The following is a 25,051-nucleotide window of genomic DNA, read 5'->3' on the forward strand; positions in this document are numbered from 1 at the left end:
TCCATGATGATTCCCTATTAACAACTGCTTTTTGATAACTGTCAGTTAACCAGCACTTAATCCACTTAAGATGGGCTTTGCTGATATTGTAGAGTGTTAATTTTTTATCAGAATGTCACACAGTAGTAAGTCAGATGCTGTGCAAAAGCCTAAGTCTATTATATCTACATACACAATAAAGCCCACCCTATTATCACCAAAATTTTACAACTTGAGCTTACAAAGCTGCTAAATTCTTCTCAATTTTTTAATATTCCATGTCTAAGTTTTCAACCTTGAACAGTAAGTGAAAAAATGGAAATTAAATAATTTACCAGTTTGAGATTCTAACCAGTAAATTGCTGTGAATTTGTAACCGCGCTATCATTTTCATTGTACTACATTGGCCATTTAGGTGAATGATAACCCAGGAGACAGCACCATGCAGGGCTAGCAAACAAGTAAATCATTTAGATTGCACACTGCTTTCAACTGAAAAAGGGGCAGTAAATCTGTCCTGCCATTGCCTTCTCTTTTGTTGAATTTTCAGGATGGTGAAGTCTTTTCATTGAAACAAATAAAAAAAGAAATTCTAGAGATTTAATTTATTGTCTGTGTTTTGCGCATAATGACTGAGGCTGACCAATGCAAGGCAGTGCCCCAGAAGAATAGGCTTGGCCATTTAAGATCGTGCCAGATATAACACACAGCTGGCTTTAAGCAGACGAGGAGAAAAATCTGGTTACAGCATGGCACCATCTAATGGCTTCGGCTTTAACTGCAAGAACTCAACCAGCGTTAAGTGCTGGCCATACAAATTGCCCTTCTGTCATTATTTTGCTCACCAAACTCACTGTGTAGAAAAGCCATACGGAAGAAGAACAAATAGGAAATAACATAAGTTTAACACAGAAAATTAGTCTGACAACTTACATGGTAGTTACAACTGCAATCTCTTTTTAAACTATTGACTGAATACTTCAGTCCAAGAGAAGTATTTTAACACAAACAAAATTTAGGTATACACAGTGTTGTCTACACACAGAAATAACAAAATACTTTATTTTCACAGAACCCTGAAATGGTTTGGGTTGGAAGAGACCTCAAAGATCATCTAGTTCCAACCCCACTTCCATGGGCAGGGAACATTCCAGTACAGCAGGTTGCTCAAAGCTCCATCCAGCCTGGCCTTGAATATTTTCAGGGATGGTGCATCCACAGCTTCTCTGGGCAACCTGTGCCACAGCCTTGCAACCCTCACAGGGAAGAAATTCTACCTAACATCTAATTTAAGGCTACAGTCTGTTAGTCTGAAGCCATTCCCCCTCGTCCTGTCACTCCAGGCCCTTGTACAAAGTCGCTCTCCATCTTTCTTGTGGGCTCCCTTCAGGCACTGCAAGGCCACAATTCAGTCACCCCAAAGCCTTCTCTTCTTCAGCCTGAATGGTCCCAATTCTCTCAGCCTTTCCTCACAGCAGAGATGCTCCATACCGCTATCACCTTGGTAACCTCCTCTGGACTTGCTTCAACACATTTCTATGTGGGGGACCCCCAAATTTCTAACTTACTTTTGGATGATTTCTGCTAAGAAAAGGTATGCCTAGATTTTAGGTTATTTTGCATGGTGGAATTTCACATTTCTTTGAAATTTTACTAAGAACCACATAACTTTGTACAGTACTTCTTTTTTTTGTCAGCAAGTCCAAGGTAAGAGGTAAATCAGGACACTTGGGTTGCATTCCCATCTTCTGGAGACTTCTTGTGTTGTACTGACCAGATCAGTATGACTGCATGAAAATCAGTTTTGCTGCAAGTATGGAAATGCTAATATTAAAATTCCTTGTAAGCATGCCAATTATTTAATAATCTTTTAAGTATATCAAGAACTAAAAACATGCATTGTCATGAGAAAAAAAAATTGTTATAGCAATTTCCTTGCAGGAGATATAATGGCCAGTATCTATGTCAGAACAGCCACAACATAGGCAGACATCTTCTTTTGAATATTAAGTGTTGTTTAAGACCATGATTGACATTTAGATGTTAGTAAAAATCAAGTGGTACTTGAAAGTGAAAGGCTCCGTAACTTTACCATTCCATCAATTCTATTCAACACCATTAAAACGTAGTTTAAACCTAAGAAAAGGGTGACTGAGCAGAGGAACAGGTTCCCTGGAGAGGCTGTGTGGTCTCTGCTCTCAGAGGTACTGAAAAGCCAACACAGCTCAGCCCTGGACACCCTGCTCTAGCTGCCCTTGCTCTGAGCAGGGCTGGAGGGGCCGTTCTCCAGAGGTGCCTGCCCATTTCAGTCATCTGTGGAGCCGTGGCTTTCTAAAATTTTTGTTGCTGCTTTAGAAATAAAACCCCAAACCTCAATGCAGAATTAAATTGTGTTCATCTCCAAATCTTGTGGTTATCCTTCAAATCTTCTAAGACTTAGAAAAGTTCCCTCTCTTATAAATATTTAGGATAATATCTCAGGCTATCCAGGGAGTGTACTACTGGAAAGATTTAATACTGGATCTGGAACTAACTCAATGGCTCCAGAGACAAACTAAACATAATGAAAATGTTACAAATCACTGAAGTGGAATTCAGTCACAGCCAGTATATTCCATAAAACACAGATTATTTTCATTTAAAAAAATAACCCTCTGAATAAACCAGAAAAATTTAAAGATAGATTTGTAATGTAATTTAACTGTTCTCACATACTGCAAATATATTTACAAAAGTTCTAAGAATTGAAATAACAATTCTTGAAAAGAGTGAATAGAAGTACAAAATCTAGTGATAGGGAAATAGAGTTAACACACATACCTGAGACCTCCTCTCTTTTATCCTTTAAGAGACATAGTCAGAAGATCTCCTTGCTACCATTTTCTCCATTTACAGACTTTCACATCTTCAACATATGTCCAGCTAACCAGTTGTTCTTGTGACCACTGCTGCCTTGGAGCCTGTTCATACCACTACTGCAAAGCCTCTGCTGGCTCAGTGTGATTTGGTTGTCCCATTTTAGGGTTACAGGGAGAAGCTTTGGAAGTGCAGCTGAGTCTGACTCATGTTGCAGGCAGCAGGATGCGTACGGGTACACGCACTTTGGCAAAGCCTAAAGCATCATGACACTGCATGTCTAAAAGATCCCTCAGGTTAGTCTGGATCCCAAACACAGCCTTGAGGTCTGTGCTTCAGGGATGCACTAACACCCTTGTCCAGCTCACAGCAAACTGAGATATGAATAGGGAGCTGCTGCTTCCAATGCTTTGAACAGTTAAAGTCATGGTCACTTGGACAGGAGTGCAGCATATGCCACAACCTGCACAAAGAGGAGATAGTCTGAAATACACTGTTATTAATTTTAAGAGTACATACATTATTCAAACATAAAACATTTTTAAAAAGCAAAAAGAAAAAAATTATTTTGTGTACTATAAGCACCTGCCTGTGGAAAAACCCAAACATAAAATAATTACATACTCAGTCAAAGAATCATATATTATAACTTTGCATTTATGTAATATATTTAGAGGTCTCTTCCAACTACAGATTCTTGCAATTGGAATACAAAAGCCTCTGGCAAAATTTAAATATAAAAGTGTAGACATAGTTCTTGTTTACAGGGATAGTTGTAGAAGCAAGAAAGAGAAACAACAGCCTGAGGCACTGACAACAAGTTCTTTCCATCTGGAAAAGAACTCATGCACGTAAGGTAAGCTGCTTTACAAGGTAAGCAGGAATAGATTTACCACTGGTTGTACAAACACACAACAAAATATCACCATAGGATATAAATGGGAAAATAAGCAATAAGTGCATAAATGTCTAAGTGTATTTTTTGTATAAGAAGAAATCAGAGCATTTGGCAATGGCTAGCATGAAAACTAGGGAAAAAGATTCGCTATCTTCCTACACTGAAGAGAAAACAGAACACAGATCCAGACCCAGTGGACTGCCTCCTGTTCACTGGAAATATTTGCAGAGTTGTATCACTTATGCTGATTTGAAAATGTGACTTCAGTGAAATTCTTCCTCTTCCTTTAATACATCATTCAAGCCCGATAGCAGTGAACAGACCTTTCAACAAATAGCACACGGTCCTTTCTGCATAAACTAGGCTCATCTGGCTGGACAATCTTCATCCAGAGGTTGAAAAAACTGGTTTTGTAAATATTCTGCACTCCACTATCAGTCAGAATCTCTGCTTCCCCCAGCTCTCTAAAATCATGTCACATCCTATTGAAGTGTTAAGTAGAAAGACAGAAAAATGCAAATCGCTGTTCACATTGAATGACAGTTTAGAGAGTTTGTGTAGCACAATTCACAAACTCTACATTATTTTACTGCTTGCATGTCTATCCTCTGCTACTGACTGCTCCAACTACAGTGCCACACACTCCTTCTCAGAAAACAACTAAGTCATAATTTGTTACTTGAACTTTTTTTTCTTAGCAGAATACTTCCACAAATTTCCTCCCAACTGTTCCTCCAATAAAGTATCTTGTAATATAAAATGTAACTCAAAGGACTCCAAATATGATTCTCTGTATTTTCTTACTGTGATGATTTACCCTGGAACTGCCAAACCAAAGATCAGTTCAGACTATGTATTCCCTACTGACCAGAAACCTTTTCTCTGATTTTTCTTTCTAAGAAACAAAGGACCAGAACAGAGTTTTAGTTCAAGTGCTTCAGATGGCCAGGGGCCCATAGACAAGCCAAACTCCTACCTTTTTGTTCCAGCTGGATGGCCTTGCAGGGCACTGAGCAGACATTGTCAGTGGCAGCACAGCCATGCTGCACAGTGAGCTTCACACCACAAGCACTATTTCTTCAGCCTATGTATTTTGACTTATACTGGGCTAATTTAGATGGATTTATCATGAATTAATGCAATGAATACAGCAAAGCCAAACAAAGTTCATCTGCCACAGTAAGATGAAAAAAGACATTTTGTAAGAAGAAAGAAAAGCAGCATAAATGCTGAGACCATTAGACTTCTAGATCCTTTTTCAGCAGTGTCCCATGGCACACAAGAAAATCTTATCCAAACAGTGACTAGATTTTAATTTAATTTCTACAGTTCTTAGCAGAATTCTCAAGACAGTGGAATAATCAGAACACAGAAGGGTGAGCAGTCCAGAGTCTCCCCAAAGGAGATTGCTCACTCTGCATTTTTATCACTGGGGAATGTATGAAGAGGTAATACTATATGAAATACATATATAAAATAACTTGGATACACTACAATGCTGTCTGCTTAAAATGATTCCACACTTCTTTACCTCTAAATCTTCCTACTAACTCTATTCTGGTATTATCAGCAAAGCTGAAAGGGGCAAATAAAGCAGGGGAGAGAAGCATAAAAAAGGCCATACCATTAACTCAGATATAATGAATAGTCACTTCCGGCACTTTAAACCATTCTTAAAATTCATGGAAACTTTGTGTAAGAGAGAAACTTCACATAAGCAGTCTTCTCTGAATTACTCTTCAGTGGGATTTCCTCTGTGATCACAGCTCTAATAACCAGGCACTACAGACAGGTTCTGCTCTGCTGCAGCTGGGGTGGTCACAGTGATGCCTGACAGACTGTACAGATGAGAGGGTGTGTCATACTGGAAAGGGGTAGGAGGCTATTAGTCTCTTCTCCATAACCTTTCTGTCCTTTTGCTCCCCATGGGATGATTTTACAGTGGCTTAATGCAGGGTTTGTACACCCCATTATATGAGTCTGGAAGGAGCTCATGGGCTGTTGGGTACCTAATCAGCCTCTCCCAGAGGCAAACAAGAGACTTCAAAGGAGGAACAAAAAAGGAAGAGCCCTGCTTAATTAGTGCTCAGCTAAGAGGAGCAGACTTGGGGGAAGACACAAGGAGAACTGATCCCTGTCAGAGTCCCTTGGTGGAGAGGAAGGCCTGGCAAAAGCTGTTCCCTTCTTTGGCTGCCAATGCTCCACTTCAGCTTCCCTGAGCCATACAGCACCACAAACACTTCCCTGAGTCAGCAGCTCAGAGAAAAGAACAAAGAATCTGCTGTTAAAACACCCTAGAAGCAAACAAAACTGGAACACTTCTGTATGTCCAAGTCTAATTTTACATACACTAAAAGAAATAGAGGTTGCTCTATCTTAAGCGGAGGGTTACATCCATGCAGTCCTTTGGGTGTCCCAGGGCTGTGTGGAGCTGCAAAAGCCTTTTACACACTAATTTTGTAAACTTTTGTGCCTTTTACTATGAAAGACATTAAAAAATTTGGGTTTGTCATAACAGGTGTTTTTAGGTCTTTTTATTTCTTATTATTTACCTAAGAAATGTCAGAAACTAGGTCTTGTCTTCGGTGACTTGCCTGTTAGAGTGGACAGTATCTGAGGGGAGAACAATGTTCCAGGACAAACATATGCTCACAAGGAGCTCATAAATGATACTCAATATAGGAACAAAGGAATCCTGAATTTCTGTTACAGAATTCCTACTTCCCAGAATTGTGAACCACATACATATCTTATCTGACTCTTGCAGGTTATCAATATATTATTCAAAACAATAAATATAAAAAAGACTAGGAAATTTAAAAGGATAACCAAGAGAAGTTTCAATGGATTTTTATACCTGTACCTTGTCTTTAGCAGAAATGAATTATGAGAAAATACTGTTCCAGAATTTTTTACTAGAAGATTTCACTATCAAACCAGCTAGATATTTTCTGCTTAACTGTTTTATGTATGCATGTGTATACATGAATATATTTAAATAAAACCATTTTGTCCTTTTCCTTGGTACAATTAATTTTAATTTTAAATGTTCTTTTTCAATTCAATTTTTCTCTCTCCAGCTGCATCTTGGATCAACTTTGGGATAACTAGATATTAACAGAACACACCATTTAAGTTTAGAGACCTCCAACATGAATATTTTCTCTTAGAAAGATTTTAATTTCTCGCTTGCATCTTGCTGTTATGGAAACAAAGTAGATTGATTTCTCTTAATACCCAGGAGAATTCAAAGCATTGACAGCTGAGGAAAGGGACACAGAAGCTTTGGAGACATTAAAATATCAGAGACAAGAGTTTAAAACCAGCATTTATACAAACTACTTCACATCCCATATTATGAAACCTACTCACGTCTAGAGGATACCACTTTGTTTTCAAAGACCAAATGAAGTGCACAGTCAGATTTATTATATGCTTCAAAAAAAAGATATATGTTCTCTGAATAAGGAATCCATGCTGTAATGCACAGCAAAACCAATGTACAATTTTCCTATTTCACATTCTTCATACTGAGTATCGTAGAGGTGCACAAGCATTTCCATGCAGCTTAATTTATAGACAGGGAAATAAAACTCATGTTAATAACAGAAATCTGTAAAAGCTCAAGTTCTTAGAACAGAGGTTTTAAAAGCAAGCAGAATTAAGAATGCCTGTTTACCACAAGCTAACTGAGGGAAAAAATGTTAGGGATGGATAAACTCTGGTGACAGTGTCTGTTTGTTCTTCATCTTAAGATAAAGACCTTAAAATGCCTTAAAATGGGCTGTAGAGGGACATGATGTAACAACTGAAAGAGCAGTCCAAAGTGCACAAGATGACAGGTTTCCTGCTCTAGGAAAGTACATGGTTTGAAGGCATGCACATTGGCTCTGCCATCTGAGCACAAATAACCTTGTGTGCCTCAGTTTCCACTGCTGCAAAACTGACATAATTTAGGTGCTGCTTTTGGTTGGGATCGGTAAGAGGCTGTCATTCCACAATGTGGTTTAGTGGGCATGGTGGTATTGGGTTAACACCAGACTTTATTATCTTGGAAGCACTTTCTAACCTTGATGATTCTATGATTCTATAGAGTTAATTTTCTTTATAGAAAACCACTATATATGTAGTTTGGATTTGTGCTGAGAACAGTGTTGATAATTCAGGGATAATTTTGTTATCATGAGCAGCACTATCAGAGCCAATGCCTTCCCTGCTCCTCACCCACCCCAGCAGCAAGAGGCTCCACAAGGAGCTGGGAGGGGACACAGCCAGCACAGAGACCCCAGCTGACCCAGGGGATGTCCCATAATGTGGCACCATGCCCAGCACAGAAATCTGGGGAGCAGGAGGAAGGGGGACCTTTGGAGTGCTGGTGTTTGCCTTCCCAAGTCACTGTCACAGGAGATGGAGCCCTGCTGTCCTGGGCATGGCTGAGCACCTGCCTGCCATGGGAAGAGGCAATGAGTCCCTTGGTTTGCCTCGCCTGTTAAACTGCCTTTATCCAACCCACTCAGTTTTCTCACTTTTACCCTTTTGATTCTCTCCTCCAGTGAGTGGCCCTGTGGGGCTGAGTTGCAAGCTGGGTTTAAACCATGACAACCTATAAACTTATCTAGCAGAGGGTCCTGAGAATTTAGTGGTGATTTTATCAGACAACACTGGTACAGTCATGAGATGCATAATTCTGTTACTATTTACTTAAGACATGGGACACAGATCAATGAGCAAAGATGTGAAGTGTTACTGTAATACTTTCTCATTATTTACTAGAAGCCACCTCTCCTTCACATTCAAAGTAATCCATATTTATCAAGGATAATAGTAATTCTTAATTACAAAATTATTATTTAGTCAGTGCACTGGCCTTTTCAGCATGAAATACATTCTTTACAAAGTATGTGCCTCTTTTGTGATTTCAAAGAACACTGCAAATGTAGAAGAGTGTGAAGACCAACAGTCAGCAAACAGTCAAAAAGCTTTCTGATGATGAATAACCCCCTTTGAAGTGGTCTACTTCAATATTGTTATTTCTGGAATTCCAAGCATGAACTCTATGAGCACCCAGACTACACATTTCTATTCAGTGGCAATAAAAGTCAGCTAATTTGGTACCAACTACAACAGGATATTATCATTTATGTATGGTTTTTATCTCATAGTTAAGGACAAATCTGTGAAATTCCATAAGTTATTTCCTTATTAAAGGGAGGTTTAGAAGTGGACGAGCCACAGTGTTAGAGTGCAGATCTCTAATTTTTTTCTATTGAAATGAAAACTTCACCCTTGGAAAATATACTTCAGTACTGAATATATTCATTAGCTTTTTGCATTTGATCCTAATTTGATGACAAAGACATTAAAAGGCTGTCATATTATAGTAAAGGCAGTTTTGACAATGGGTTCACTCATCCATTGTACTAAGTCAGAAAAAGTTCTTGTATTAAAATGGCTTAAAATTTTCGAAGAATTGTCTCAAAAGGTGATTAATTTACATGTTAGCTTAAGAAAAAAATCCTGCCACATTCATTTTCATTTTTTTCCTTAAAAAGTAGTCAAAACATATTTGCACATTGCAACACCATTGAGAACCCCCCTGAAAAATGACAGTGCATAAATTACAAAGCAGGCTTTTTACAGCAAACACAGATCTGTGCACAAGTTAGAATAACATTCTCTTAATCCCTAAAGCAGAGCAGCGATAAATGCATCTTTAATACATTCAAAAGCTGTTACTTTTTCCTTTTTTTTAGCCAAACTGCAGTGCTATGAGCTTAAACTTCTCTCATTGCATTGCTCCAGGCAGTGGATCTCTGAGCATACACGCTTTCATCCTGTGAATATAGGTGAGAGAATAAACCAACACTGCCTGTCTTCAGCATAAAGACATTGTAGAACCTGTGAGGTATCAATCATGCTAATGAAACCTGATTGCTCTAAAAGGGACTGGCTGAGAGCTCGGCTTTCGTTTGATAAATAAACATTTGAAGTTGTTATCTGCTGCAAATGCCTTCACTTGGGGTCCACAGTAACTTTCTTGTTGTAACACTGATATTTAAAGTAACACCAGAATGCACTGTATGTTAACTGACTCATAGTATTTGTCTGTCGTAACTATATTGATATTAATATTCATTTCAGAAACTTCTATACATTGAAAATACAAGCCTTCATAAATCTGACTGAAAAATATAGGTATAATTCAATGCCTGAATAAAATTTCCTAACAGTTGTTTCAATTTCCTACCACACAGTCTAACTAGAAACTGATTATCATCAATAATAAATCTTACATCTCTTAATATAATACGTACCTATCTTTCAGTGAAAATTTAGTTGGATTATAAACCAGTAAAATAACAAAGTGATATCAGTGAGAAAAATAGTAATTCACTACATCCCTTGTACCTACTCAATATGCTGTATTTATAGGGCAGTCAGCTCCCAAATAGATAGCACCAGAAGATCAAAATATTTGCTTGTCACAGCATGCAAAGAAAAGGGAATTTTCTTTATCTGCACACACAGTTCTTTGAAGCTGTCCTGATCCCGAGGTATCTCTCAGTTAAATATCACTATTTTCCCTCTCTTCCCACCAAAAAAAAAAAATTGCAAACCCTTTTCTTATGCCTAGGGTGATGGATGAAAAATTACAAACATTGCCAAGTGTGTAACTAGAAAAACTGCCTTGAAGTGGGTGGGGGTGTTTAGATCTTGGCAGCTGCTGTGTAACCAAAAGCTTTTACAAAAGCTAAAGTAATTTAAGTCTTTTCAGAGGCTCACTGATTCTGGTAGTTATTTTCCTGCAGACACCATAAGTTGATCAGCTTTTCACACAGCATTCACTGGGGCTGTCATCCAGAGTGAGTGCTCTGTCTGTCCCCTCAACAGGACCAACCCACAAAATGACAAGATTTTAGAAACAATGCAGAATACATCCTTTAGAAAGCATGAGATGTAGCTAAGAACTGAAACACTGGCTATTTGTTTGCTAATTTCTCTAAGTCCTGTTAACCAAAGTAATCAGTAAGGTCTAGAAGGTACCTTCTGTGGCTGACAGGGATACTCAGTACATCTGTACTGATATTTCTAAGGGAAGCCACAGGCATTGAACATACTAAGGTTCATTTTTTTCAACTGCCTTTTGTTTAGAAAGTTGAACTTCCATCTAAACTCCTCACCTTCTCAGTTCTGAGAAAGCAGAGGTCCAAGATGGTGCCCTCACTCTCATGGCTCAGGTGATACAATAATGGAGAGTCACTTCTTTAGACACACTGGCATCCAACCAGGCTGGCAAAAGCCCCCAACACTCATAACAGCACCAGCATATGCAGAGAGCAAGAGTAAGGTTTCATGGTAAATGGGATTTTGAAATTTTCTGGTTTTAACCTATAATTCAAAAGAACTACAGAATGTGGAAGTCACCTGCATCTGGGCACCTGGACAGAAGTTGAACAGCACACCTGTATACACAGCCTGTGAAGAACTGCTAAGCATCAAGCAGACTCAAGTTTTTGTTTAAAAGCCAAAGAGCAAATACAAAAATCTTGAGCACAATCAAGCAACAAGTGCTTGTTTTTTTAAAAAAACAGAATATTACTATTTTCATGAATGATGGATTATAATTTTGTATTTATAAATCATATATTCAATTGGTCAGGTGTCTTCTGAGGTTCATATTGAGTCACATACCAACATGCAATCAAATGAAGTTAAAAAAAAAATCTATTTTTTGCATATGATATGAAATGCATAACAACTCCCAAGGAGAATGCCACAATATAAGCAGAACACCCATATAACTTTTTTTTTTCCACGTGCACAGAGACCTATGATTAAAGTCTGAGCTCCCATGGTTTTGATGCATACAAATATGTGTTACACACACTGTCTCAGCAGGCACTCATTATGCAGTCACAGCAAAGAAAAAGTAAATGCCTCACTGAATTAGAAGGAAGAAGGAGATTTTTTCACCAGTTCTGTTGAAAGACAACAACAACTTAGAGAAAAGAGGAATTATTGCATATCCCCTTTTTAGACATTATTTGGGGTAAAAGAGTCTACTTGTATAAACAGCTAAAACAGTAATTCAGCTAAAAAACATTTCCAGAAGCTGTAAGCCTGAAAAATTCCTCATCATTCAAAGAGTAACTAAACAAGTATACAAGATTAACCAGGCAATGTAAAACCTGAGTAAATTATTAATTTAAGCCAAAAATAACAACCTGCCCTTTAACATTTTGGGAATAAATTTTATCTGTTCAGTTACTCAGATGTGTCACTGAAAGCAAAAGCTACTCCAGGAGATGTGATCTAGTTCTTCATAGTATTTTTCTTCCATGGCGGATGTCAATTTCCCCATCAGTTTCAGATATATTAAATAATACAGATTAATATTCGGAGTAGTCTAAAAAGATACTACAGTGACTTCCTATGGTTAGGACTGTATATCACACTTTAGTATCCACAGGCAAACCCTTCCATAAGTGAATGGCATTTATCTATACCTGATGGAAGAATTTATTTTTAAGAATGCAAATGCTGACTACATATTTAAATTAATGAAGCATGTGATATAGGTCAAGGATGAACTGGAGATATTTTTTTTTAGTAGTTTTAATGCTATCTGCAGCAGTTTTCACACATTCTTAAATTAGTCTGTAGGCATTTTGAAGGTTAAAGAACAGTGAACTTTGAGAACATAATCATGAAGTTCAATGTGAAGAACAACTTAAATAATATGCTGGAAAGTTGGCATTTCAATTTTGCCAGAGGCAAGGTAAAAAGCTTAAAAACAACTGTGTTAAATGGAAACTTGCTACATAAAAATACAAGAAAGAAATAGTAAGACTAAAGCTGAAAACTACACATTTCTCATATTTCTTTCCTGCAGTGGTTCTCCTGCTCAAGCTTTACAACCTATGGAGTCAAAGACAAAGGGTGAAGTGACTGTAGAGATGTTAAAAGTATTTCTCAATAAGGAAAACATCTGTAAATTAGGGAGTGGCATTTTGAAAGCATATCTCTGGGAGATCAAATGCTTTTCAGCACATCAGCAATGTCATCTACACTTATTATTACACACTGATTATTTCTTAAGTTCTTCTACTTCTATCTTAATACTACTAGAGGCTCATAGTTTTTACCAAAACAAATACTCCCACAGAAACACAGCAGCTGGAACTGCACTGCTGGGTCATTGAGCCCAATTCAGAAACTCCAGCTATTAACTTTTAGACTGGTTTGTGGCCAGGCTTCAGCTCAGCTCATATTAAGTGTACAGCCAAAGTGATACCACAAGTGCCCACACTAAAGTATGTACCCTAAACATGGGCACTAAGTCAGGCATTTAAATAACTTCACTAGCAGTTTTAGGGTAACCTTTTTAACAGATGCAGAGAGTTACAAAAGATCTAGCATTTCCCTTTCCCTTCTAGCCTTTTCTTCCTTGTAGTGGTTGAAACTTTACCACTCTGCTGCTAACAGGATTTGCACAACCACTACCGCACCTAAGGTCTAAGGCAAAAAAACCTCACCCATCAGAATTATGGGCTTGTGCTAACTATTTTTGACGGTTTAAATTATCTGTTGAGTTTTAAACCCAAGTCTTCCTCTTATTAAAAATATCATTGCATAATTATTTCCCATTTTTAGCAATGTAAGTACAGAATTATTTCCTATCATCAGCTGCTACTGATCTGTCTTGCTAAATGCACTCCTTTCTGCACCTTACCTTCCCTAGTGCTGGAATAACCATGCCACAATTGTGAAAACCTTGAGTTGCAAAGAACCTTTGGAGGTCATTAAGTCTGAACATCCTGCTCCAAACAGAGCTAGGCTGGGTTGACCAGGGCCTGTTCTACTTTGAGTAACTCAAAGAGCAGAAAATCTATAATCTCTCTAGACAACCTGTGCTGCAGTTTAATAAGAACCTTCCTTGATGCTAATTGTCACAAATTATTATCAAAATAAGGAAGCTGAAAATGTTGTTGTGATCAAGCATGGCAAAAACTTCTGAATTATTTAGCTCAGTTAGGAGAAAAATGCTTCAAAGTATTTAAGTCCCTTAGAAAGTACTAATAAAACCCATTTTTACCACTTAGGAGCAAACTGGAAGAGAAAGGAATGCAGCATCAGCAAACTATCCGCTGAGTCCAGGTTGCTTTATTTACTGTGGAACTACTGATTTCACTGCCACACTTGAAGAAGAGTGTTTTACTATATACACTTTTACAAATATGGAGCCTAAGTACCATCAAATGCCTTGCACAGATTCCCACCAAAATATCAGCCCTGTTGATGCTCTGAAGGTTTTGCAAGGTAACAAACACCACATCCATTCATCTCCCCTCAGACCACCTGCTGGTCACTTTGTGACATTCCAAATTTCCTGTGAGCCATTTGCAGAGGTCAAAGGTGGCTGCATTATGCCAAAAGCACTGTATTTTCACAATGAGCAAAGTCTCTCACCAGACACTGTGACTGGTATATAAACCATGCACTAAAAGTGCCTTATTAGTCAGTTACAAGCACTTGTATACTTGCAACCCAGTAGCTACTACAGAGAATTTATTAAGAGAATACCAAATAGATTCTCTCTTTCCACAGAAGCATCTAAAATTCTAATTTTGCATTTAAATTCTAAGACTTACCAGCTTATGATCTGCAAATCACAATGACAAAGATGCTTTAAAATTATTTAAAGTACATTTTACAAGATAGCCCACTTCGATTTGTGACATAGGTAACCTAAAAAGGGTTTTCTGTGTTTCCAAAGGATGTAAAAGATGATTTTCATTCTTTGAAGCTGTCACAAAGAACATACAGGAAATGCCAGCAATATACTATAATTAAACAAATATGAGCAAGTAAATCTCAACAGTGAGCTGTGTAAGACCAACAATATTTCCTTGCTGCAGCAATTACACCTTCTAGCAAGAACACCATTCTTCAGCTGTAGGTCTCTCCAATAAGAACCCCAGCCAACAAATCATTAAAACACTGTACCTCATTTTCATACAGAATGAGAGTGATGAGAGCAGTATCAGGCACTTTTTCCTTTCCATCCTTACAGACACAAACAGCACTGGAAGCATCAGTCAGATTTAGACCACATGTTGATGCCACAACTACCACCAACAAATACTTCCTTATAAAATCCCTAACATTAACTGGCTGCTGTGAGCAGCTCCAGATCTTCAACTGTGGGCCATATGTGCAGGATGTGTTAATACAAAAAAAAAACTTCCACTTAGTCTGTTGAACCAGCAAGTTTTGATTACAATTACAGCTGGATCTTTATCTGCTAATTAGTTTCACAAATTCAACACTAGCACATTACAGAAGATTCCTACACAGAGCAAACAACAAAAGTCACAGAACAATTATGTTTGTTTGTTGGGGCTTTTTACTGCTGAACTGATCTGAATCTCTTTTTCTTGCTTTCTGATAAGTCTATTGTCTTTGAACAGATTATTTTGATTAATTTCATAAGTAATCCCAAGAATTTGTTAAGTTTTAATAATCTGACACATTATTTCATGGTACAAACGCTACACACAGCTATTGGTATGTGGCAATACACATCACTGCTTAATGAGTTGTTGCACTGAGGCCAGAGCACTGACAGTGACTCAAGGGTGTGCCACTGGAGGAGCCAGATGAGACAGACTCTGTGTCTGAGCAGGACCCCTCATGCAGGAGTACTCTCACATCTCTGTTGTTATCATATATCAAAGGTTTCATACCTTCTTGGAGATTTCTCATTGGCAGCTCCTCACAGCACTGACTCCTTCTTCTCAGCACAGCCAACAAACTCCATCTCCCCGCTCCATCAGCCAACCTGCTCTTTTATAATACCCCTCTTAACTGGATCCAGCTGTGGCCTATTAAGAGCAGGTTGTTCTTAATGCTCGATAATTAGCACAGCTGTAACTCCTTAAGGGCCAGATTACCTTCACCACTGTCTCTATTCTCCTACCTTTTATCTAACCACAATTCCCCCTTTTCTTTTAATTACAAGTTTTCCATTCTTTTAAAGTCTTATAGAATGATTTCCAAGTGGCAGCCAAATCTGCAGCTGCCTTTCCCCCTTTTTGACACTATACATCTCAGTTCCAAAGATAGGACAAGAAAAGGCACAGAATACAAAAGCACAGCTTTGCTTCCTTGGAAATGCATGTCACAAGCAAATCCTGCTTAAAACCCCCCAAACCTTATGTGGTTTAGAGTGCATTAGGAAAATGCACTCTAAAACCTTCTTTTCCCAAGCCCCATGCATTTGCATCTCCCTTGGGATAAAAGGCAGGTCATCATTTCTGGAATAAAGGCGCTTCTCTTCCAGTGCCCTCCCTTTCTATCTGTGTATTAGGATAGATCATCTCAAACCTAACTGGAGTGTTGAAAATGTATTCATTAATGTTTATATGACAGTTTCATAATTAGGTTATGAAGGGTATCTAAGGACTGTGCAAGGTAACGTCATTTTTTAGCTAGATCTAATTTCTGTTATCTCCTTTATTGTGGTTAGTCACTGGGTTCTAGCCCCAAAACTGTTCTGCTGAGCCCTGCTATCTACTTTTTTGCTCTGTGTTTCAAAATAATCCACTTCAGCTCAGGTCTAGACTGCCACCATCAGCACTGCTAAAACCCCATTGTGCAGCTACAGCAATGATTTATTATTCAATGACAACAACGTCGCAGAAGTGCTGGCACTATGATTCTTCATATATATTATGAGTTCAATAAAATAATCTTCTGAAGATCTTTTTGCTTCTCTGATGTACAAAGACATTCTCTACAGATAACACAGGAGATCACATAATAGTAAGTATGAATCTCAGCAGGAAACTGGTATGCTTTATTTCAAACCTGTCAACATTTTTCATGTATCTCCAAAAAAATTATTCATTGCACTTTCCTCCCACAAATTCTCCAAATTAAATCTGCTTAGTATAGGAAAGACATTCTAAAGGCTTTGAATGGAAAACAAAGCACATATTAATAAAGTCAGAAAAGCATGTTAAGTTTTTTCCCATCTCACTACTTTCACTTTTAATAACATAGTGTGCTGAGCTAAGGACAACATTCCAATGGAGGTACATAAATATTTGCATACAGTGATAAAAACATTTTCCCAGTGATTCTGAAAAAAAAAATGCAAATTCGGGGCTCATTATTAACAAGCTGAAGATTACTAATTAATGATTTTACTTACAAAGAGTAATGTTTAAAAACAAACAGCTACATATATAATTAACATGAATAAAAAGTATATGGATGAATCAATAATTTTTTTACTTCTTACATATTGGCTAAAAATTAATGTGCTGCAGACTTACAGTTTGGAGTGGGGAAGCATCTGTGAAAAAAGCTCAATATTCATCAGCTATTTGTTTATGCTCTTGTTTCTGAAGCTGCAGAGAAAATTACTACCTGTCTGTGGTAACTGGCTATCAAAACAAAAAAAAAACCCAAATTAACTAAAGTAACTGCTATGTTACTAAAATGGAAGCAGGCATTTAACACAATAAATAAAACAGAACTACAGCAAGAAGTTTTTTCAGGTGTCCAGTTTCTTTATGCAGAACACATAGTACGGGTGATGATGTTTCTGGTAGCTTGTGATGTATTGTACAACCATTTTAAATAGTGATACAATATGTCATAGACAATAAATTAGTAAATACTGTAGTGGCTTCACAGTCCTGCTCTTTCTCATCAACATGATTCCATAGTTCCTGAGGTTAAAAACTGTCATGACTTTAGATTTTAAGCACTCAGCATAGAAATAATTTATATGTGGGAATCTGAAGTTGCAAGACTTTATTACACTGCACTTGCCCTATGCCATTTTCACAGGCAGTAACAACACTGGAGGCTCTACTGTCTTCAGCACTGCCAAAATTGATACGTCACACTTCAAGAAAGTTTAAACATTTATATCCAGAACTGTTATTTTCAGGCTTTGCACAGATTTAACAGCATTTAGTTTTAACTCTAGTAATTTCTGTGCACACTTTAAATTCATATGCCAGATGTTTAAATGCCACAGAGGATTATTATTACATATTTACTTATATAGATCCACCCGTCATGAATGTTGATGTTAACAAGAACGCAGACACTTCCAGAGGAGCTAACACCTTCTGACCAGACTCATAGCAGGAGATATGTTGATTATGAGTTCTATATATGACCCACTTATCATTTCACAAACTTATATCTGCATTCTCATCAATGAACATATAAATTTAAAATGTTCAATTTTTCATAGGCTAAACTTAGGGAACCATGTTTTAAAATGTCAGCCTTTCTTCGAATATTTGCAAGTCAAAATACTTTAGAACACTATACTATAAATTGTTTGTTGCTATATAAAGGCAAAACTACAGAACTGTTAGCAAAACCCCCCGGAGTGGTAACAACACAAACAAAAAAATCAGAGTCACAGAGTGGCAGGGGTTGGAAGGGGTTCCAAGCCCCCTGCTAAAGCAGGGTCACCCAGAGCAGGTTGCACAGGGGCACATCCAGGCAGGTTTTGAGTATCTCCAGAGAATGAGACTGCACAGCCTCTCTGGGCAGCCTGTTCCAGTGCTCAGACACCCTCACAGGGAAGCACAATACCAAAGCACACAACTCACACAGAATTGAAAAGGGAACATGGGCAGATTAATCACAAAGGTTAAATTTGAGTATAAATACAACAAACTTAGTCCTACAAAATACCAAATCTAATAAACTTAGGTTTAAAAAACCCTCAGATTCACAAGAAACATGAACTTTAAGAAACCACTGAATAATGTAACAAGGTGAAAAAAGAAAAGTGATGAAATAAAGGAAGCAGAGATACCGAACTTATTACCACTGCAGTGTTTGAGTTTACATTTTAAAATTACAAACTAACATCACAGGGCACTACCAGCCTTACATTTCTGGACATGCTCAAGTTGGCACCAAAGCTTTAATTCTCTATTAGAAAAGAATACTTTGGTCATCCCATTCCAGATTTATCAGTGCGGCCACACTGTCCTGACTGCCTCTTTCCTTACAAATAACCTAAAAGACCGGGCAGTGGATATTATGTTGCCTTTGAACTAAGCTTCTACCCTCAATAAAACACTGAAGATTCACAACACCTCTTTATTCAGAACATTCTGCTACTGTTTTGCTGTCAGATGTGCCAGAGACATAAGGTTCCTTGCCCACAAAACTAGCTTTTCTCTTTTTTCCTCGTGATTAAATTGCCATTGGCCTCTACTCCAAAGAATATCCTTTCTTCACTCTGAGTGTGAAGACAACACATTCATTGAATGATCACACAGTGCAGTCCTCCCATAACATTATGTGGTTTTTCAGACCATTAGAATAAGGCTTTCTTGCTTGATCTTCGCATGCTTGTGGAGCAGGACGTACAGGTACCCCACAGGTGTTTGAACTTCTGGGGTAATGCAACAATGCAGGAGCTGCAGAAGAGTTTTAGTGCTGGTACTAAGGCGGGACTAAGTATGGTGATGTTCTAGGGTGCCAGGGTGTGGGAAGAGATGAGAATCTTTACTCCATGTTTCAGAAGGCTGATTATATTATGATATATATTATATTAAAATGCTATACTAAAAATAATAGAGAGAAAAGGATCCACCAGAAGGCTAGAAAGGGCAGGAGAGGAATAATAACAGAAGCTCATGACTCTCAGAGAGTCCGAGCCAGCTGACTGTGATTGGCCATTAATTAAAAACAACCAACATGCACCAATCACAGATGCACCTACTGCATTCCACAGCAGCAGATATTTATTGTTTACATTTCTTTCCTGAGGCTCCTCAGGTGAAAAATCCTGGCAAAAGGATTTTTCATAAAATATCATGGCTACAGGACTAGCATTGGAGCTGGAGTAGGAAAACAAATTAGATCTAAATGAAGCACGCAGTACCATGAAGCTTAGTACAGACAGTTCTTGGCTGCCCAAATACACAGCACAGTGTCAGTGTCCTCCCTCCCTTTAACGCAAAGAAATTCAATTATCAACATGAAATATTTTCACGCTGATTTTTCAACTAAATTACAGTGCAGGGTACTAAAATAACTTGTTGTCCCTGTCCTAATCGTCGCTGTGTGTGCCCTGGAACGGAGGCAGAGCTGTGTGAGGAGCGGCACACGGCAGGGGCGAGCAGCGCTGCCCCGGCCCGGCCACGCCGGGCAGTGTCCCCTGCTCCGGCACCCAGCCAGCAAACCCCTGCGAGCAGCCCGTGCCACAAAGACAGGGAAAATGCATGTTAAACTTCAAGAGAAAAAAACCCCAAACCTCTCATTTAAGAGCTGTACGTTAACCTCAATTCAAAACTATGTCGGATTTTGGACAAAATCTACCTATATATATTATTTTTATTTCTGCTTGCTGATGTATTAGAAATACATTATTAAGACACAATATAGAGTACTCCAGTGGACATTTAGATTAGGAATAACTGATAGCAGACTGCTTTCTCTTTGCAAGTATACCTGAAGAAAGGTAATCCTTCATCTAAGTAGGAACATGTGATGAAAATGTGCTGCATTTGCTAATGGGGACAATGAGGAAATGGAAATCAAGACACCTGACAATTAAGAAAGCAATTTAGTCCTGTGTATATATATATATAATATATATATATAATCCTGAAAATAAAGAAATAAAAGAATACATAGAAAATATGAGACGGTGTACTTCAAAATTTGACCTAAAGTTCAACATTTCTAAAACAAATAATCCCAAACAGATAGAATGGTTATTGCTGCAGTGAAACTCACACAGCTCATTCAGTAATATACATAAGAGTTTATCAGGAAGAGCAAGTCAGAAAGTAACTATTTTTTAAATCTTCTGTAGAATGCTAAAACCAGTTTAAATCATCACACATCAAACCAATCAGTTCAATATTTGACTTTTACACATTTTTATACATTTTTTGAATCACCACAATCATAAACATGCACAGCAACTCTACACAGACATCTATATGCATATTTTAAGTTTCCCCTTTATTTCTTTAATAATTTTCTTCCCAGTAATATAACAAATCATTTATTGGTACCTGCTCTAAGACAGATTATACAGACACTAATATTCCACATCAACCAAACAAAAGTTACCTCAAAAGCCCCCAAAACACAAGTAAAAAAACCTTCCCACCAAAAAGACAAGAAGAAACAGAACTAAACTGACCCCTGATGTGGAAGCACTTCTCTCAGGGAAGATAGCTCAGAGAGGAAGATAATTCAGAGGAAAACTGCATTTTCCATTTCAATCAGTGTTTTATCAATAGTCAAAAAGTAATGTTTTAGTCATAAAAGAACACATAGAACCAGTCAGAAAATGCAATTTCTTCTGCATATGAATTCTTTTTGTTACAGATCTTGTCAGGAGTATCTTTTGTGGTTAATTCAAAATGGTGAAGCAATTAATTTTCTCTTCTTTAAGTGTCTCCTGATTAGATAAAACGAAAAGGCACTTAGCCAAACATAGTAGAATTTGTGGAAGAACTCCCAAGCATTTTAACTGTCATATAAAGTAGATTTTACAAAGGAAAATATTAATATTTTAGTTTAGTAGAGCAAATATTTTATTACTTAACTATTAGAAATAGCTCTTTTAAGATTTTTTAAAACTTGCAGTAACACCTTGCATCTGAAAACAGATTAAAGCCCCAAATAATTATAAAGCTAGACAGACAGCATCAATTAGAGAATTAAAGACAGCTACTCCCTTTATAGCAGGAGTGCAAATTAATTTTAGAAAAGTTTTCAGCATTTCAGAGGGCATGACCCCTGGTTGAGGGCTTATGGCCATAAAAAGGTGTTGATCAGTCTTATCTTTTAAAATGTTTTATGCAGCCACATACAGCAGAGTTGCCTGTGGATTGGACATAATAATCAGCAGGGGAAGGAGAGCTCATTACTACAAGCTCTCCTTCCCCTGCAGATTACCCCAGCATGAAGCCACGTATCTCAATCAAAAAAGATTGCTATGCAGAGCTACACAAGATGTTTCTAAATCAGCTAGCTTGGGGCTCAGCCTATAGCTGCAACCTTCTTTTAACCTTCAAAAAAGCAGAAGAACCAGGATTGGCTCTATATATTAGCCATCTGTAAGTTTAGAAATAAATCACTGAGCAGACAGAAGTCACCAGCAGACCTGGCTGTCTCATGCTCACACAACTGATGCCCAATGCAAGCACAAGGAGAATTCAGCATTTCTGATGGAAAAGGGACAAGGCAGGACATGGCACAAGTGGGGGCAGTAGGGGCCTAGGGGTGTCTAGCACATTGTAGAGCACTGAGAAGAATATTTAATGCTTTGGCCTGTTGTATACACCTCTTTAAAATATTTCTCAGACACAAGAAAACTTTGGTGTAAGTCACCAACAATCTCTGACTATTTATGATGCCCAAGTTTTTGACAAGGCTAGTGATGTCAGTGATGTGTTACAAACCAGAAACATGCTCTACTTGCAGGGTGTAGGGGGCAAGGTGTGTGTAAAAAAATAAGAGAAAACACAGTATTGCAACAAATCTGGTAATAAAGAGAATAATCTAAAGAAACTGGAGATATAGTTACTGAACCAAGCTTAAGACAGTCATAATTTCTTATGATAAGTACAAAGACATACAAAACAGCATGGCAAAATATAAGTATTATTTTAACTATAATGATAAAATCAGAGACTAAGTAAAATTAAGGCAAAGGAGGCAAAATGTAAAAGGCTGCTAGAAGTCCTTATGATGGAATTACTGCCAAAAGAATACAGTTGCAGCATCACATTTCACATTGATAGTCTAAAATACAGTGTCTGTTCAAATGTCAACACAGCACAGATTCTCATAAATGTCAGCTATTAAAATAGTGACCATTCAAAACAAATAATTGTATTGAATTGTATTTCATGCGTTATTAACAGCTGAAATTTCAGTTTTGACCCCCAGTTTTCTGGAACGTACTGCACCACATCAGTCCCCACTCTGGAAATGAACTGTAGCTGATCAGTCCCTTGACCTGATTTTGACACAAGATATCCCAGGCCCTATTGCTGGGTACTGAACCCTGTAAAATCAGCTCAGTGAATGTGACAAGGAGCACAGCAATGCTTGCCTATCTAGATGAGATCAGAGCTGAGTCCTTATAAATGATGTACCAGGCATTGTTTTAGCTCCACAGAAAGCAGTGACACATTCTGTAAAGGGAGTTATCTAGTTTCTGTTCCATCAAAATTAAATTTAGGGACACCCTAAGAAAAGAGGCATTGAAATGAAGTAGAGGTTATGGAAGCACAGACACAAGTGGCAGAATTTCCTGGTGGTGAGATTGTATGTGAGGTTTTATCTCCTCTTGCACTAAGAGGAGATCATTTGGGACTGGTGTTAACATGTGAAAGCCACAGTGACCAGAAAACAATCAAGTGCATCTAAGATGCCAAGCATAAGCTGATCATCTGCTAAGATCACAATGAATTTTCTTTTTCATATTCACTTTGTACATTATCTTCAATCCTGAGAAAACCTACTAGAGACCCTTTACCACTCATCACACAAAAGGCTGAACAATACACAAGGACTGCTAATTACAGAGCCTCATTTACATGCTGCTAGAAATTGTTAAGTCTTCTGGTTCCAATATATGGGACAAGGTTTCTACAAACCAATTAATACCATTTTATGACAGATTTTCAACATATTTATTCACCTTTGGTAGTAGCACACATATCTTCTGCTATTTATATTTTATTTAGAGCTGTTAGACTTGAGATTTTAAGTACCCTGGAGATTTTTCCTTAGATCAAGGAAAAAAAAAATCTATTTTATGTCATGAAACAAAATGAAACATGATACAAAATCGTGCCATAAGGTACACGAAAAAAAAGCTGGTTACACAACCTGAAAACATTCTGGCCTATACTGTCCTCAAAAGAAATAACCCCCACATAAAATACAATTATACAGTGGAAAAACACTAAAAGCAAATACCAAAACCCCCATAAAAGCTCATTGCTCACTTGCAACTCTAAAAAGATTCAACAGGTTCTTGTACTAACCATGTACATGTAGTAAGATGGAAACAGCTTAAAGCAAAAAAAAAGTATTTAAAGTAATAACCCTGTAAACATTACAATGAATTCACGTCATCTATTAATTTCTCTTCTTATTATGATCTTATATAAAGGACAGGAATGACTCCATCTGGAACATTTTGAACAAGATATTGGAAATATCCAGGGGGAAAATAGGATAGCGAAGCAGAAATTTCAGAATATGCTAATAAGTAAAACTAAGTCTCAACAGTTAAATTCTGTTTAAAGCCATAAAATACTTTAAAATACACAAAATTCACTGAAGGTATATTTAAAGCACATGCCAGAACTGGCTCTCATAAAAGTTATGTGAAGGGCTTATCATCAGAAAAGAATCACTTAACCCTGCAGCTGCAGAATACTGAGGTTACTTGTGTAGTTTTACCAATAAATATCCATTATTCACAAAGTCAGAGGCTTGAACAAAAAAACCCTAAAATTAGTCCTACCTTCTGTTTATGAAGTTCCTCTGCCCTTCTCAGCACAGGATCTCCCCCATCTCTCTTCTCTCAGTGTAATTCCAGCAGATCACTTGACTCTTTCCACCTGTGAGTTCCTGGAATTGTTAAAGTAGCTTTGAGATTTCTCATGGTTAAGAAATGTGGTTTAACAGAGCAAAAGACAAAAGAAAGGTCATAATTTCTTTTTCCCTTTGTAAATACTACCATTTTTTCTTTTCCTTCTCTAACACTTCTCTTTTTCCTCTTGTCTTTCTCTCCTAACTCATCCTTTAGGTCAACATTCTCTCCTCTCCTTCTTTTGCTCAAATGCTGCATGCATGGCAAAGCTCCCCAAATGCTTGTTGTATTTACTGCCCTCAGCTGAAAGCTGTGGTTTTACAGGAGAGATGAATCTCCCATGATTTTTATTTGGACACAGAAATATCTGCATTTTTTAATCTTCTGTACCTGCAGAAATTCAGGCAGGACTCAACTCTTCAACTTGCTGCATCAGTAGCATCTTCAGTATCACTGCCTTAATGAGGTCACTTGGACTTGTATACATGGGAAATTACCATGTAAAAGCACTTGTTCACTGGTTTTTTCAGCCTATATATATAGGCTGCCCATTAAAACTGAACACATATATAGCATGACTGAACACATAGCATGACAATACGTCTACTCTAACCCTCTTCCAAGTTATCTTTTCCTATAAGGTCTCCAAATTTTACTGTGCTTACTAGATCCCCACACATTGCTCCCTGTTGCCAGGG

General features: G+C 37.7%; 1 protein-coding gene across 6 annotated transcripts in view; it reads right to left on the bottom strand.

The window, feature by feature from the left end:
• Nucleotides 1-25,051, bottom strand: part of MAMLD1 (mastermind like domain containing 1) — a 247,384-nt gene that overhangs the window by 221,339 nt on the left and 994 nt on the right. For all 6 annotated transcript variants that reach the window (XM_064426924.1, XM_064426926.1, XM_064426931.1 and 3 more), the window contains exon 2: nucleotides 24,285-24,391. The gene's annotated coding sequence lies outside the window, so the exon portion shown is untranslated. The remainder of the gene's footprint in view (nucleotides 1-24,284; nucleotides 24,392-25,051) is intronic.

Source organism: Passer domesticus, chromosome 7 (genome assembly GCF_036417665.1).
Source record: "Passer domesticus isolate bPasDom1 chromosome 7, bPasDom1.hap1, whole genome shotgun sequence".
NCBI lineage: Eukaryota > Metazoa > Chordata > Aves > Passeriformes > Passeridae > Passer > Passer domesticus.